Genomic DNA, 15,277 nt, shown 5'->3' with positions numbered 1-15,277 from the left:
ATGCTGAGGCATGCATCATACCATAAATTCTCCACAGTGGATCTACTCAATGTTCAAGAGACCTTACTGGATTATTGCACAGTAGCATTTGAGCTATGCACTACTTCCTTTACTCTTATTACATGGCCAATAAAGGAATTTATAAACATATGTGTCCTGATAATATATTATTTACATTGCTTTTCATGCCTGAGTCATCATTGGCAATATGCTATGATAACCTATTTGTGTTTTCACATATGTGTTTCCATTGCTCTTTGGGTCATTTGCACATATGGTGACTACTGCCAATAGTGGTGAAAACAGTTCACTTAAAGAAAAACCAATAGCTTTATTCCTTTGTCCTGTTCATTTGATGTCCTCCTTCCAATTTCATGTAAATTCTCTTGGTATGATTAGGTTCACCTGGGTCTTGCATCAAGCTTTCTGAAAGCTCATTTTTATCAACACTGCCTATGCTGTCTTGTTAGAGTAAAATTCATAACATCTTGCCATCTTCTGTGATGTTTCACAAATAAGATTGTACTTTTTTTTTTTTTGCTTTATGGTGAGGTGATCGGGGTTAAGTGACTTGCCCAGGGTCACACAGCTAGTAAGTGTTAAATGTCTGAGGCTGGATTTGAACTCAGGTCCTCCTGACCCCAAGGCCAGAGTTCTATTCACTGCGCCACCTAGCTGCCCCTCCAAAGATTGTACTCTTAACTTGTACTGCTATTGGCTATTACATCTCTCTACTTGGCAAGGAGATGTAGTGTTCGCTGTTTGAAGTGGTTTTAAGGCTTTTGGGGGCTCCTTACTTGGTGACTGTTTTATGTTGATTAATCTTTTTCCAAGAAATTATAGTAAGAATCAATGTCTTTACTTTTCTCAGGTGGACAAGCTAACTGCGGCTTTATTGGGTTCCAATAAATAGTCGCTGAAAATGATTACAAGTCTCGGCACCCCGCCCCGCCCAGGGAGACACCGCGGCTGGGCTGAACTCTCCCGAGCTCTCCGCCTGCCGGGGTCCTCTTTGCTTTCGCTTTGCGGCTCTCAGTCACCGGCAAGGGCGCCCGAAAGTCCAAGCTGGCGGTGGCGCCGGAGCCCCAGTCCAGCCCCTCTCCAGAAATGGAAGGCCAGATTCCTCATGATGATTACCCGGTGCTCTTCCTGCCGTCCTCTGAGAATCCCCCTGCCTGGATTCCTCTTCGTGAGAGGGTCTACCACCCAGACTACCTGCCTCGGACTATCACACTGAAGAAGCCCCCAGGAGCCCAGTTGGGATGTAACATCCGTGGGGGAAGGCCTCTCAGCTGGGCATCTTCATCTGCAAGGTGATTCCTGATTCAGATGCCCATCGGGCTGGACTACAGGAAGGAGACCAGGTCCTAGCTGTGAATAAAGTGGATTTCCAAGATATTGAATCTGTGGGGATTCTGAAGACATCCCGGGACATCAGCCTGCGGGTCCGCTTCTTCCCCTACAATTACCATCTCCAGAAGGAGAGGACTGTGCACTAGGAGATGCATGTAGAATCTACCTGGATACCTGACTGACTTAGGAAGCACCTGGGACACCCTGCACTGAAACAGACCTCAGCCTGCACTGCCCCGGACTACATTGCACTTTTCCTCATTTTCTGGGTGGGCTTCAAGTCTAGTAAAGGCAAGGGAACCTTTCTAGCGGGAATCCTCTTCCTCTGCCAGCATTGATCTGAGACCGGGAGCCCAATGGAAACCTCAATTTCCCTTCCGCAACCCCCCCCCCCCCCCCCCCCCCCCCCCCCCCCCCCAGCTAAATAAAAGGAAAATCTGGATTACTGTTTAAAAAGAAAATGATTACACGTGGGACTTAACAAGGAGCTAGCAACCCCCAAAGGCAGTGACTTTGATTCACTAGAAGTCCTGGTATTTTTTTCCTCAGAGCCCAGATTTTTGATTATTTGAACTGAGCCCCATAGCTATAACTAAATGGAAATGCACTCTAGTAGCTTGAAGCACCAGCAAGCCTTGAGTGACTCACAGTCTTCCCATCAGGGGGGAGGTTTTCAAACTCCTCAGGGGTTATGCGGAAAACTACTGACACAGCTTAATTTTTTTCAGTAAGGCTAGTTCTCACAGCATGGAGGAGTACAGCCAAGTCTGTGACCCTGAGCATAGGACTTAATCACTATTTCAAAATGGAATCCTTCCTCCTAGTCCTTGCCGAGGGCATCTGCAGAAAGGGAGGAAGCATGAGTTTGGGGCAAACAGTATGGACCTTTCCTGTCTCTACTGGGAAAGCTAGGAGTTGAAACTCTGAGAAATAGGAACTTAAGCAGAAGAGCAGAATTTAAGACATATACTCTATGTTTACCACATAGAAGGTAAATAGAGTTAGTACAGAATTTGAGCTTTTTGAGACAATCAAAATGATACCTACCACACAGAGTCAAACACTTTGCTTGAATAGATTAGTCTGCAACTGTTATAATAATGTACAATATTTTCTTTATCTTTTATCATTTAAAGATCTTTGTTCTAACCAGTTGATCAACTGTCAATCCGTCAGTAAGCAAACTTTTATTAAAGGCTTATACTATGCCAAGTATTACTCAAAATGCTGGGGACAAAGAAAGACAAAACCATACTCTGTCCTTTGTAGCACTGAACAAGTCTGACTTCAACCTTACATCCTTAACAAGTAATTACCTGACTATTAAAATAGAATCTCTATCATTTTTTTTGCAATGCTGTTCCACGCTCACCAGATCTAGTGCCTTCTGGTTGGGGAAATGTTCCTCATACACACACTTGTTATAGTTTCCTAACCTACAATTTTTTGTCCACTTTCATTTCTGAAGCCTGAAGCACATTTTTCAACATACTTTTTGTCATCCTTTCCTTTGCATCTTTTTTTGGGGGGGGACCAGTAATAAGTTACCAAGGTATTAATTGCATTGTTTTGTCGTATTTTTTTCCAAGTTCTTAACAGAATTTCTCTACTTCATTCCTTATAACAGATATTGGTGCATAAGCTATAATTATCTTCCCTATGGTGTTTTTGCCTGTAAATCTTAGGAGAACAACTAGACAAGATGATCTAGATGGTCCCCCAAAATTATGTTTCTTATGTAATAAGAGTGAATAGATTTATGGAGTAGTAGTGGGGAGGGGGAGGTATTCACAGACATTCGCTGCCTGGTTTCAGCCCAAGGCACCACGTGGAACCTGTCTGTTTTCAGCCTTGTCTGACTGAGACTAGTACTGTTATGACAAAAATGCTTTTAATTGACTAAAAAGCTGAAAGAACTAATAACTCAGGGGTTGTTGAGTCACAGCTGGATGGGTATACAAAAGTGGCCCACTCTCTTTTCTCTTTTCCTTTGCAGCTACTAAGAGACAGAACTACTTAAAACTGGTCTCAAATTGTATGGAAAAGGCCTGGCAATCTGTCTTCATCCAGGCATGGTGGCTTTGAGCACATGGCAGTCTCTATCTCTTTGTTTTATTTTTTCTAATCTTACTAAATTAATATTTCAGAAATAAAAATGTCTAGGATATCTTGTAATTCAGGGGATTGAAAGGTACCATCAGTGTGAAGAGCTGAATTGACAGCAATAGTATGGACCGCTAGAGTGGCAGTGGCCAGTGACAACGGAAATATTGTCTAAGGAGGACAACAATGACTTTATGAGTGTGATGCCTCATGGTGGAGAGAAGTGCAAGCTATCAAGTCTCAAAAGGCACTACTTTCAGCCTCCAATAGAGACCTACAAATGGAACCTTAATGAGGACTCTAGGAAGGGAGAAAAAGACTTCCCGTAACCATGAATTGTCGGCTATCCCTTTGCCACGGGCATGCTTTACACATGTGCCTTATTACCTTTGTACTTTATGTTTATGCCCAATCTTTACATGGATTCTGTGGGTATTTGTGTGACAATGTGCCACACACTTTTGGAGAAAATGTTTTTGTGAATGACTGTTGTTGCTGTCCCACATTAATATATGAATTTGGTAAAAAGCAAATTGACTGATTGTTAGTGAGAAGCACACCACTGGTGACTTGTGAATGACAAAAACACAGGTCTTCAGGTTTACTCCTAAATCTCTGAGAGGAGTAAGTAGTTAGCTTTTCTCTGGGTACTAGGCCTAGTGTCCCCAGATAGAATATTTACTTACTTCATGTAGTGCATAATGAACCTCTCCCCCCTGTCAATTCATTCTTTTGCTTCAAGGAGATCTTACAAACCGTCTTTTAGTTTAGCTAGAGTTTATTTATTGTTTTATAGGTGAATTCATTGTGAGTGTTAATTTTGACATAGTTCAGTTCATTCATTCCTAGAGTAACTTTCCAGTTATTCGCCAAAATTCTCATATTATTAGTGCCATCATTAAATTAACATTTTATATAGCATAAAAACTATATGATTCTTAGCATCTTCTGCCTCATTGCCTTCCATTCCACCAGCAGCATTGTGAAAGTTGAAATGGGATGCAAAGGGTGGAGATCCATTTGGTTATTTCTATTTGCTTTTTGGGTCACCATAGCCCAAAATTCATCATCCAAAAGTTAAACTTTTCAAAAAGATCCTCTTTGCTAGACTAGTCCTTGAACACACGTAACTTGTTACTCAAATTGTACTCCAAGCCTTCCCAGTTTAGCAAAACCTATCATAACTTGGACTACACTGGCATTGGCTTTAAGAACTCATGGCCCTAAACAAGTGACCCAGCCTACCCTCTCAGGGATCCCCAGTTAACCCACTAAAATTGTTGGTTTCAGTACCATTGCTGATATACATTGGTAAAGGGGATTGCCTACACCATTAAAATAGCAGGCTTGGTTAAAAAACAAAAACGGGATTATCTCCATACCATGACGCTTCATTGGAATGACACTGTTTTGGAGGGAGACCATGTACATATGTCAAAAATTAGAGCAGTATTTAGCAATAATGTATTTTTAGTCATTGTAAGTCAATCAGTTTTAAAATATTTCAGCTCAACAAATATTCTTGGGTAATTACTTTGTGAAAAATATGGTGTTAGGTGCTGAGATGAAATGCAACAGGCAAAGGAGTGCATATTTAAGGTTTGAAGGGATCTTTAGGTCCTAGAGTCCAGCCCTCCCATTTTATATAGGAAGAAATTGAGAAGTTAAGCAGTTACATGACTCATTTAAGGTCACACAGACAGTAAGCTACCTAAACTGGATATAAATCAAGGTCCTCTGAAGCTGGACCTAGTACATTTCCCATTGCCTCATGCTGCTTCCTCACCAAGGTCCCTAGAAACTAGGACCTGTGGATATAAAGTAAATTTGAAAGAAATGGTAGTTATCAAGAGTGAAAATATGTACCTAAAATGCCTAATGTTTTCATGTGTCTTTAAGCTTTTGTGTCTTTAGAAGGGTCCAATCTCTGTAAAACCTGACCATCCATTCATATTGAAACTCCAGGAACATTGACTATCATATTCTGCCCTGATTATAGAAAGAATCAGAGTGTTTTAAAATGATTACTAATGGTACAAAATAAAGGTCAATAGCTCATTTGCTTGGAGCCCCTAGCTGAGAAACCAGAACTCTCCAAAGCAATTTTATTTGTTTTTTTTCACTCATTCTGTTATTTCAGTCCTAAGAGAAAAAAAAAAAGCAAAAATGGGAGAGGGAGGGTTGGGAAAGAAACTCAATTTGTTAAATGACAAAAAATTATATATATATATACATATATACACATGTTTCATGGGTAAGTTTGGGCAAAACCATTGCAACTGAGAGACACTTCAGATAGTATCTAAGTGGACTTAGTACATAAATTACATTAGCAGTGAGATATATTACAATACAGGGCCTGAAGAACTGCAAACACTTGAGTTGGGATTATTTGGATGAATATTTCTCAAACTCATGGTCAAATGTGGTCATAGCATGATAGAATCACAGACTTGGAAAAAGGCCTATAAAACATATAGTCCAATTTCCCCTCATTCTACTGACCATACAGTGTAGTTAAATGCTTTTGGAAGATTTATGACCATGAAGCTAATCAGTGGCATAGCCAGGATTCGAACACAGCTCTCCTGAACCTCAGGCTAGAGGTGACTGTCTGTACATGTGCAAATATGTCACCATTTGCAAAGTCCACTTTCATGGGTTATAATGACCATCTAGCTAACTTCAGACCCTGTTATTTTTTTAGTCATTTTGAGATGGTCATATGCCTTTCCTTTAGTTTTATTTTAGCCAAATTAGCTTTTTTAAAATCTTACTTTAAGCATGGTAGAATGGTTGCAGAGTTGAACTTGAAGTCAGGAAGACCTGGGTTCAAGTTCCACATTGGATATATAATGACTGTATGATTCTAGGCAAATTACTCAGGGCTCTAGGAATCTCTCTCTAAGACTATAAATTATATTGAAGGTGCCAATCTATACTGGTAGAAAGAGTTTCCTTACCTGAGAGCTCACTACCAATAAAATTAAAGGTCCAGTCCCTAACTCTATCTCCCTTTAATCTTTTTCCTGCTCCCCACCCTCCTTTCACTAGTTTTGTTCCTTTCCTTGTAATATTTAGTTTTAAACATTTTGATCCCCTATTCTGGTGCCTTTTTATCTTACGGAGGTGAACCTGGGTTTTCAAAAACAATGTCAACGGATAGCTCTTACAGGTCTTACCAATCGGAAGGACTTTGAGTTCAGGTCCAATATCGAACTATATGTCTTTCATTTGAACACCAGCCCTGCAAAAATATTTTCACCTGGAGATTGGTCAGTGGGTAGTAAATTTTATTTTTTCCCACAGCAACTTATGAAGACTATCTACTAAGGTGCATAGGGGACAGGGGATGAGTGGGGAAAGGAAAGGGCAGTCTAATATGTGTGAATGAAGGGAATGAATATATCACTGAAATCAGAGATCCTTGAAGTAATAAAGTATATAATAAGTAAAAGAAAACTTAAATCTAAAATGAATCTTAACAACTATTCTAGTTCAAACTTTTTAATTTTGTAGGTAAGAAAATTGAGGGTATAAATAATAATGTCCACCAGGAGTTACTTATACTTACGAAATAACAGGACTGGTTTAAAAAATCATATTTATATTTTAGCTCTATTTGATGGTGGTTTTATTGTCCTCTTTGTTTTGGCTCTAATTAGTGCCTGGAAGCTTGGGAATTAATCTCTTTCTTGAACCGCAACATTTAAATTCAATTCTGTTTATGAAAGCATTTATGAAATTTCCGGCTCTTTGTTAATGGTCGGAATACAAAGACAGAAACAAAATAATACCTGCCCGCTAGATCATACTCCAGTGTGAGAGGGAACAACATGTATATGGACACAAAAATGCAATACTCACACAAAGCAAATAGAAGGTAATGTCAGGGTTTGGAGAAATGCACTGTGAAACAGAGGAATCAGGAAAGGTCTGATGTAGGAGGAAGCACTTAAGCTGAGCCCTAAAAGCAATTAGGGATTTCAAGAGACAGATGTGAAAAGAGAGAACTTTCCAAGACGGTGGAAGCAGCCTATGCAAAAGTATAGAGGCTTGTGACAAAAGGTCAAGAATAGGGAATGGTAAGTAGGCCAGTACTGATGAAATGAAAAGTCCCCGAGGGGAAGTTTTAGGAAATCAATCTGGAGAAGACATATTGGAGCCATACTATGAAGTTCTTTAAAAGTTAAACACTATTGGAGCCATCAGAACTTCTTGAGAAGGTAGTGACATGGTAAAATCTGTATTATAGGACTATCAATAGGTATCTTTGTGGAGAATAGATTGGAGAGGGGAAAGACTAGAATCAGAGTGAAGGGGCACATATGAGAGATGTAATAAAGGCCTATTATTATTAAAGCAAGATTTAACAGTGGATTGGATATAAGGAGTTGGGAAATGGAAATAATCAAGGATGACACCAAAGTTGCAAACCCAGGTGACTGGAGGTGCCATCAACAGAAATTAGGAAGTTAAGGAGAGGTATGGTTTTAAGGAGAAGGATCATAAATTTCATTCTGGACATGTTGAGTATTTGAAATGCCTATGAGATATCAGGTGGAAACATTCAGCAAGCAATTGCTAATATAGAACTAGGGATGAGTGGAGAGATGATGGGCTAGACATCACATAGTAGAAAGAGCCCTGCAGTTGGAATCCATGGACCTGGGTTCCAATGGACTTCTGTCCATAAGGTTTTCTTGGCAAAGATACTGGAGTGGTTTGCTGTTTCCTTCTCAACAACATCATCAACAAAAGAGGGATGATGGCTGAACATAGTGGGGTAGAAAGAGTCCTGCATTTGGAGTCTGAAGACTTGGGTTCAAATCCTGATTCTTCTACCTATATAAACTTGGGAAAGTAATTTCATTTCCCTTAACCTCAGTCCCTTTGTCTGTGAAATGAGAGGACTGATTATCTGTAAGGCGCCTTCCGACTCTCAGTCCTGTGATTTCTCTTTGTTTCTCCTGAACACAGAAGATCTTTCCATTTCATTATTGCATAGTGCTTGATCAAAGTCAGAACATCTCTGTCTGATTTTTAGTCAAAGTCCATTCATTACTACAAATTGTTTTTAGGGATAACAAAAGCAAAAAGAATGAATCTTTGGAGTTTCTGAACCTGAAACTCAGAGGAGAGCTTTCCTTCCTTCCTCTAACTCTTGGTCAAATCTACTGGTATATTCTCTCTACCAAATGGCATGCATGTGCAGCAGTGAACTCCAAAATACTGGTGAGCCTTCATCATTGTGTTGATAGATTTGCTGTTTAATCTTAACCAAAAGTTATAATTAGAGGAGTTTTCGGTCTCAAATTGCATAGCCATAGCCTGAGTGCTTCATGAGGAAAAAGTCAAAGCTTGCTTTCCTTATTTGCAGGTGTAAAAATGGCAGCAATTTAGTGGTTCTGAGATCAAACAAGCTCTTGATTTAGTTTTTGTTGTTGTTACTGTTGTTTGAGATCTGTTCGAAGATATTCTGTTTCATCACTTTTCTTTTCCCAAGAGTTTGGAATAATAGTGTCACTAATACATATTTACCAATAATAACAACTTGCATTTATAGAATTCAATATTGAATTAATTAGCTACTAATTGTGTGTTTATATAGAACTTTAAAAAGCTTCTTTTTTTTTGAGGGCACCTAGGTGGTACAGCGGATAGAGTTCCACTTGAACTCAGGTGGACCTGAGTTCAAATCCAGCCTCAGACACTTGACACTTACTAGCTGTGTGACCCTAGGCAAGTCACTTAACCCCATTGCCTCACCAAAAAACAAACAAACTCTTTTTTCCCCTCAAAACAACCCTGGTGGGGGTCAGGGAAGAGGGAGAAACAACTTAAGCATCATTATCTCTATTTTATAGATGAGGGAAGTAAAACTCAGAGATTTTTCAGTGACTTGCTCATTATTACCTATGTAGCTAGCAAGTGCTGGAGCCAGAATTACAATCCAGGATTCCTAACTTCAAGCCCAGCATTCTTTCCAAACATGACTTACCCCTTCTCTAGTGCCATTTACACAGGTTAATGGTTATCAGAGCAAGGATGAGAGCCCAGATTTCCTGAATGCCTTTGCTGTGTTACTTCCACAACCATTACTTATTTTTTTTAAAAAAATCAGTGCTTTTGGAAGTAGGATAGTAAGATAGTAATTGCAAAAAATAAAAGTTGGTGGAATTGTATTGTTCCAAGTTAAATTGTTAACTACTAGTTATTTGCAAAGACTACATTAAAATAAAAAATTATAATAGATAATGAAGTATTATATTTGAAAAACATAAGAGAGTGTATATTTTATTTCTTTCTATAACTAAAGCACAGACCTGAATTCCTAAAATGATAAAGCATTTCTAAGTATATAAAATAAAAGGAAAAAATCAAAAGATAAAAAGGATATAAGAAATGAAATCACATGCAAATCATGATTAATTACAATCTACTTAGTATTTTTTGAATTTCTTTATTATGATGATCTCAGAGGATTTTGCAAGTTGAATTTATTAAGCTTCCTGATTGAATTAAGTAATTAAATGCAGAATCTATTCTTACATTTGTTCATTATTTGATAAAGTTAGGGTGTTATATACGTTATTGTTCAGTCATTTTTCAGTCATGTCTCACTCTTCATGACCCCATTGGGGTTTTCATGGCAAAGATAAAGGAGTGGTTTGCCATTTCCTTCTCTAGTTCATTTTACAGATGAGGAAACTGAGGTAAACAAGGTAAGGTAGAGGAGTTGGGATGAAATATAGAGTATACAAAGGAGATAAGTAATAACCTTGGAAAGGTAAGCTAGAACTAGATCGTTCATGGCTTTAAATGGCATATGGGGTTTATATTTTATCTTAGAGGCAACAGGGAGTGACTGAAGCCTTTTAGGGAAGGGAATAGCATGGTCAGACCTGGACTCTAGGAATATCAATATAGCAGTTATGTGGAGGGTAGGTTGGAGGGGACAGAGACTGGAGGCAGGGAGTCCAGTTTAGAGGTTATTGAAATAACAGGCCAGAGTTGAATAAAGCCTGATAGTAGGAAGATCCTGGAAATAGAATGACTCAGATGTGAGAGACAGCGCAGAGCTATTTTGTACACTGTGTTCTGTATCTTTGTATTTGGCTCAGGCATTTATATTTTAAGAAGTAGATTGACAAGCAGAATTCTGTCTAGAGGAGGAAAACCAGGACAGTAAAAGGCCTGGAGACCATGAGAAACAATGAAACGAGTTACAGACATCTAATTTGAGGAGAATAAAAAGAAATTGACCAATAAGTATTTGTTAAGTACTTACTAAGTATCAGGCACCATGTTAAATGTGGGGGATAAAAGAAAAAGTTAGAGACCACTTTTAGTTCCTGCTCGCAAAGGACCCACATGGGGGAGAAAACATACAAATAACTAAGTATGTGTAAGATTCAAGGGAAGATGATATGGTGGGTATATAATAGGTATCTTCAATTAATATTTCTATTTGGTAAATAACAGTAATGAAGGTAACAAGTATATAGTAAGCACCTACTATGTGCCAGTCACTGTGCTAAGCAATGGAGACACAAATACAAGCCAAACAAACAAACCAAAAGCAGTCTTTTAAGGAGCTTATGATCTAATGTGGGTAGATAACATGCAAAACAGAGCTGGACAGGGTGAATGGGTGGGAATGCATCTTTATCAGGGCACAGTACTGAAGCCTAGAAAGTCAGAAGCTTGACGGTCACAATGCCTGGGCCTCTCCCCCAGATGAAGGCCCTATGAGAGAAGGGAACCAGCATGACAGAGGTGACTTGCTATGGCAAAAAATGGCTTAAAATTACCTCCCTCCTTGTCACACCACAAAAAGACCTAAAATCTATCAGTCTCCACATCAGGACATATCTGTTATCATTAATTTATTTGCTTAACATCTGCATTTAACCCATATTCATTCGTCTGCCTGTCCTCTTCTGACTTAAAAATTAGTATTGTCAGACTTAAACTGTGTCTAAAGCAGCTGAGTAACAACTGAATAATTCAGTCAATTATTTCAGTCAGATTGCTTGGTTTAACTTTAAAAAGCTCTACATTTAAGTAAGTTTAGTGATTATTAGGGGATGTTTTGTGTCCTGCAGCAACAATAGAAAAAACTCTGACAGGGTGAGACATTCAGTGTCCTCTTCATTGTTAATTTAACAGTAAATGTACATTACTGTTACATGAAAATCCAAGGCTTTTCATAGGTGAAGTGTTTGTTTTAGGAACATTTTGTGGTGTACCAGAGGGCTCTGACCTTGGCCTTATCCAGTTTACTCTTTTACCAAGGATTTGTAGATGGCTTGTTGATTACATTTACAGATGGCACAAAGATGAGAGGAGGAATAAATATGTTAAATGCTAAAAACCAGGACTCAAAATTATCATGAAATATGCTGGTGTAAAAGGTCTAAATGAACTAGCTTTATTTTAAGATAAATCAATGTAAAGTCCCGCATTAAGGTTCAAGAAACCACTTATATAATTAGATGATCCTCCACAAAAATCCTACTCCAATGCTATGATATTGTGGCAGGGAGGGGAGTCTGAGTTCACAAAGGCTATATGAGCAGAATGAAAGTTCTGAAAGGTATTTTATATTGAAAAGGCTTCAAATATGATCCTAGTAGTAAATCTAAGTATTTACCTAAGGACAGAGAGGTTCATTAGCAAGAGACTGATGACTATGGCATACATTCTTTGTACATGGCAATCCATGAAACAAAGAAAAGTGAAAAATGGCCCACAGTGGCCTTCTGTTTTACCAGATACATACTGAAATATGGTGACTATAGGACAATAATTGTTACAAGGTGTTGGATTTTGATCTAGCAAAACAAGAATTTTCTGAGAAATGGGGGTGCCCAACAATAAAATAAATGGCCTCATCCGAACTCCATCCCTGGAAAGATACATTAAAGTAGAAGCTAGAGAGCCATACATGAAGGATGTGGTATAGACATCTCTCATGCTGAGAGGAAAATTGGATTAGATGAACTCTAAGCTCCATTTCAACTCTCAGATTCAATGGTGCTAATAAACGTGTCTTTATAATTTGATTTGGAAAATGACTTTCATCACATCACCCACAGATGGGTGCTCATACAAGTTTTTGATGATAAAAATAAGCAATGTTTATATAAACTAGCAAGCAGACTAATGCTAGAAACCACCATAATTGAGCTGTCTCAATTCTTTGAGATCCATGTGTTGATTACCAGATTTTCCTACATGTGGAGCCAAGGACTATGTCAAGACAACATGATGATAGATCTGCTTTATCTCATTCCATCAATAGACACTTAGAGTTTCCCAATAGTTTTCCTGTCACCAACCTAGTGATAAGTCGACAATCATCTTAAGAAAAGTGTGCTCTGAATTCAGGTCTTGGAACTATAAAATGAACTACAATATTATGAGTAATATTCATGGGTAATAATGGTATTGATTGATGATTTTGTTTGGATTGATTTCTATGGAGATATGAATCAGTCACATAATAAAAACGTCTGACTTCATGGTTGACTAGCAAATAAAATCATAAACTGGTCGATGGAAACCTAGAATAGAGTGTGTGTGTGTGTGTGTGTGTGTGTGTGTGTGTGTGTGTGTACCTATATACAAATACTCTTACTGTCTACAATACAAAAAAATGGTTTGAATTCAGGAAAACAACCAAATAGTAACTACCTATCTATTCATTATAGAGCTTTTATTTCAAAATAACATTTTAACTGGATTTAACTTCCTAAAAATAATAAGAACACACAAGTATAGATATTATTGATAAAAATGTTGTGATTCATGGGAAAGCACAGATAAATTCCAAGACAATCAAATATAATAAGAAGTTCCCTTAGCTAGTAAGTGTTTAAGGCAAGATTCAAACCTAAGTCATTTTTACTCCAAGTCTACCACACCAATGGTGTTAAACTCAAATAGAAATGAGGGCCACTAATTTATACATAAAGATCCATTTGGGCCACATATTGACTTAGTTTTAAAATGTAGTATTACCTATGTTTGGTTATATTTTTATTTTGTTAAATCTTTCCCAGTTACATTTTAATCTGGTTTGAGCTATACTCACAAGTGTTGTGGGCTTCATGGAGCCCACAGCCTGTGTGTTTAATTAACTCCTCTGCCCTACATCATGCAATCTTTAAACACTAGTGATGAGCTGATTCATTTTATATAAGAAACATCTTGGTATTGCTTGACTCTTTGATTGTTACTTAACCACTGAGTAATTGAAATAATTGCTAATCTGTTCATTCTGAATTGACATAGAAGTGAATTGACCTGCCCAAGAATATTGTTTTTGTGAAAAGGTGACTCAGTGACCAAAATGTAGTATCTGCATGGCATATACCTTTAATATATTCTCTAGGAAATTAAATTCAATGAAATATTATAAAGCTTTTAAAAATAGAGACATGTAAATGTTACCAAACCATGATGATTCACATGAGAACTCTCTTTCTGAATAAATAGATAATAAATAATAAATAAATAATATATGGTAGGTAACATGATCCTAACATCCATGAATGAATATATAATCAAAATCTTCAGCTTTAAATATAAATTTGATATGTTTTCTAGATAACCACATTCAATTTTTGTTTTGCAAGTGCCTAACACATGCTATTATTCTAAATTTTGGATATGTAAACACCAGTCCTAGGCCTAAGAAAATCTATTGTATACTGACTGACACAATGTACAAAACAGAAAAGTAAATAGAAGATAATTTAAAGGGGAGGGGGACAAATAGAGTGATATAGGAAGAGGAAATAAAAATTAAAGGGAGTTATAGCTTTTAAGAGGCAAAAGTCAGCAAAGAATGTATAGGGGGGATAATTTGTACAAAGATATTGAAGTGGAAAGTGGAGTCTGAATGTGGAGAACAGATAGTAAACAATATTGTCTAGAAGATAAAGTGGATAAATAGCAATGATGTAAATAAGTAAAATAAATGGATCTAGAAGGGGTGGGGAACCTATGGCCTCAAGGCCGCATGTGGCCCTCTAGGTCCTCAAGTGTGGCCCTTTGACTGAATCCAAACTTCACAGAACAAATCCTCTTAATAAACGGATTTGTTCTCTAGAACTTGGACTCAGTCAAAAGGCCACACCTAAGGACATGTGACCTTGAGGCAGCAGGTTTCCCACCCCTGAAAGATTCTGTCCTGACATTTTACAGATGAGCACATGGTTGTCTGAATAAGCTATGTGACTTGTTCAGAGTTATGTGGCTAACTAGTGGCATAGGCAAGATTAGAACCGAGGGCTTAAAGTATTTCTAATGTAAACACAAAGTCCAATGCTCATTTACACAATCACCATAGCATCCCCTTTGTTAATCTAAAATAGAATGCAATGTATCCCAAAATTGTAATACTATAGAATCCTACCCATTGCTATGATTATTAATTATTATTTTACTACATTTAATGACTTAGAAAGAACTGCAGAGATCTATAGCCCAACCAATATTTACACAGGAAACTACTTTACAACATATAATATATGAAATCTTGCATATTGTTATATGAGAGGTAATATGGAATATTGGAGAGATAAATTAGTCAGGAAGTCCTGGGTTCAAGATTTGCCTCATGTACACTCTAGCAATGTGACCTCAGCAAAGTTATTCAGTTTCTTAGTGCCCTGGCAACTCTCTCAGAGTATAAATCATAGACACTTGCTTATCTACATTAGAAGAAGGAATTTCTTCATTGGGAATGGCATATACCAATGAAATCATAGAGTAGAACCAAAATTCGTTAAAATATATTCTATATAATTGA

The 15,277-nt window shown here is 37.7% G+C and overlaps 1 pseudogene; it reads left to right on the top strand.

Moving 5' to 3' along the window:
• The first annotated feature begins 1,005 nt into the window (after positions 1-1,005).
• On the top strand, positions 1,006-1,758 carry LOC114049982 (annotated as a pseudogene).
• The last annotated feature ends 13,519 nt before the right edge of the window (positions 1,759-15,277 follow it).

Source organism: Vombatus ursinus, unplaced genomic scaffold, assembly GCF_900497805.2.
Source record: "Vombatus ursinus unplaced genomic scaffold, bare-nosed wombat genome assembly UNPS02014798.1, whole genome shotgun sequence".
Classification (NCBI taxonomy): domain Eukaryota; kingdom Metazoa; phylum Chordata; class Mammalia; order Diprotodontia; family Vombatidae; genus Vombatus; species Vombatus ursinus.
This window is presented reverse-complemented; position numbering and strand designations above follow the sequence as displayed.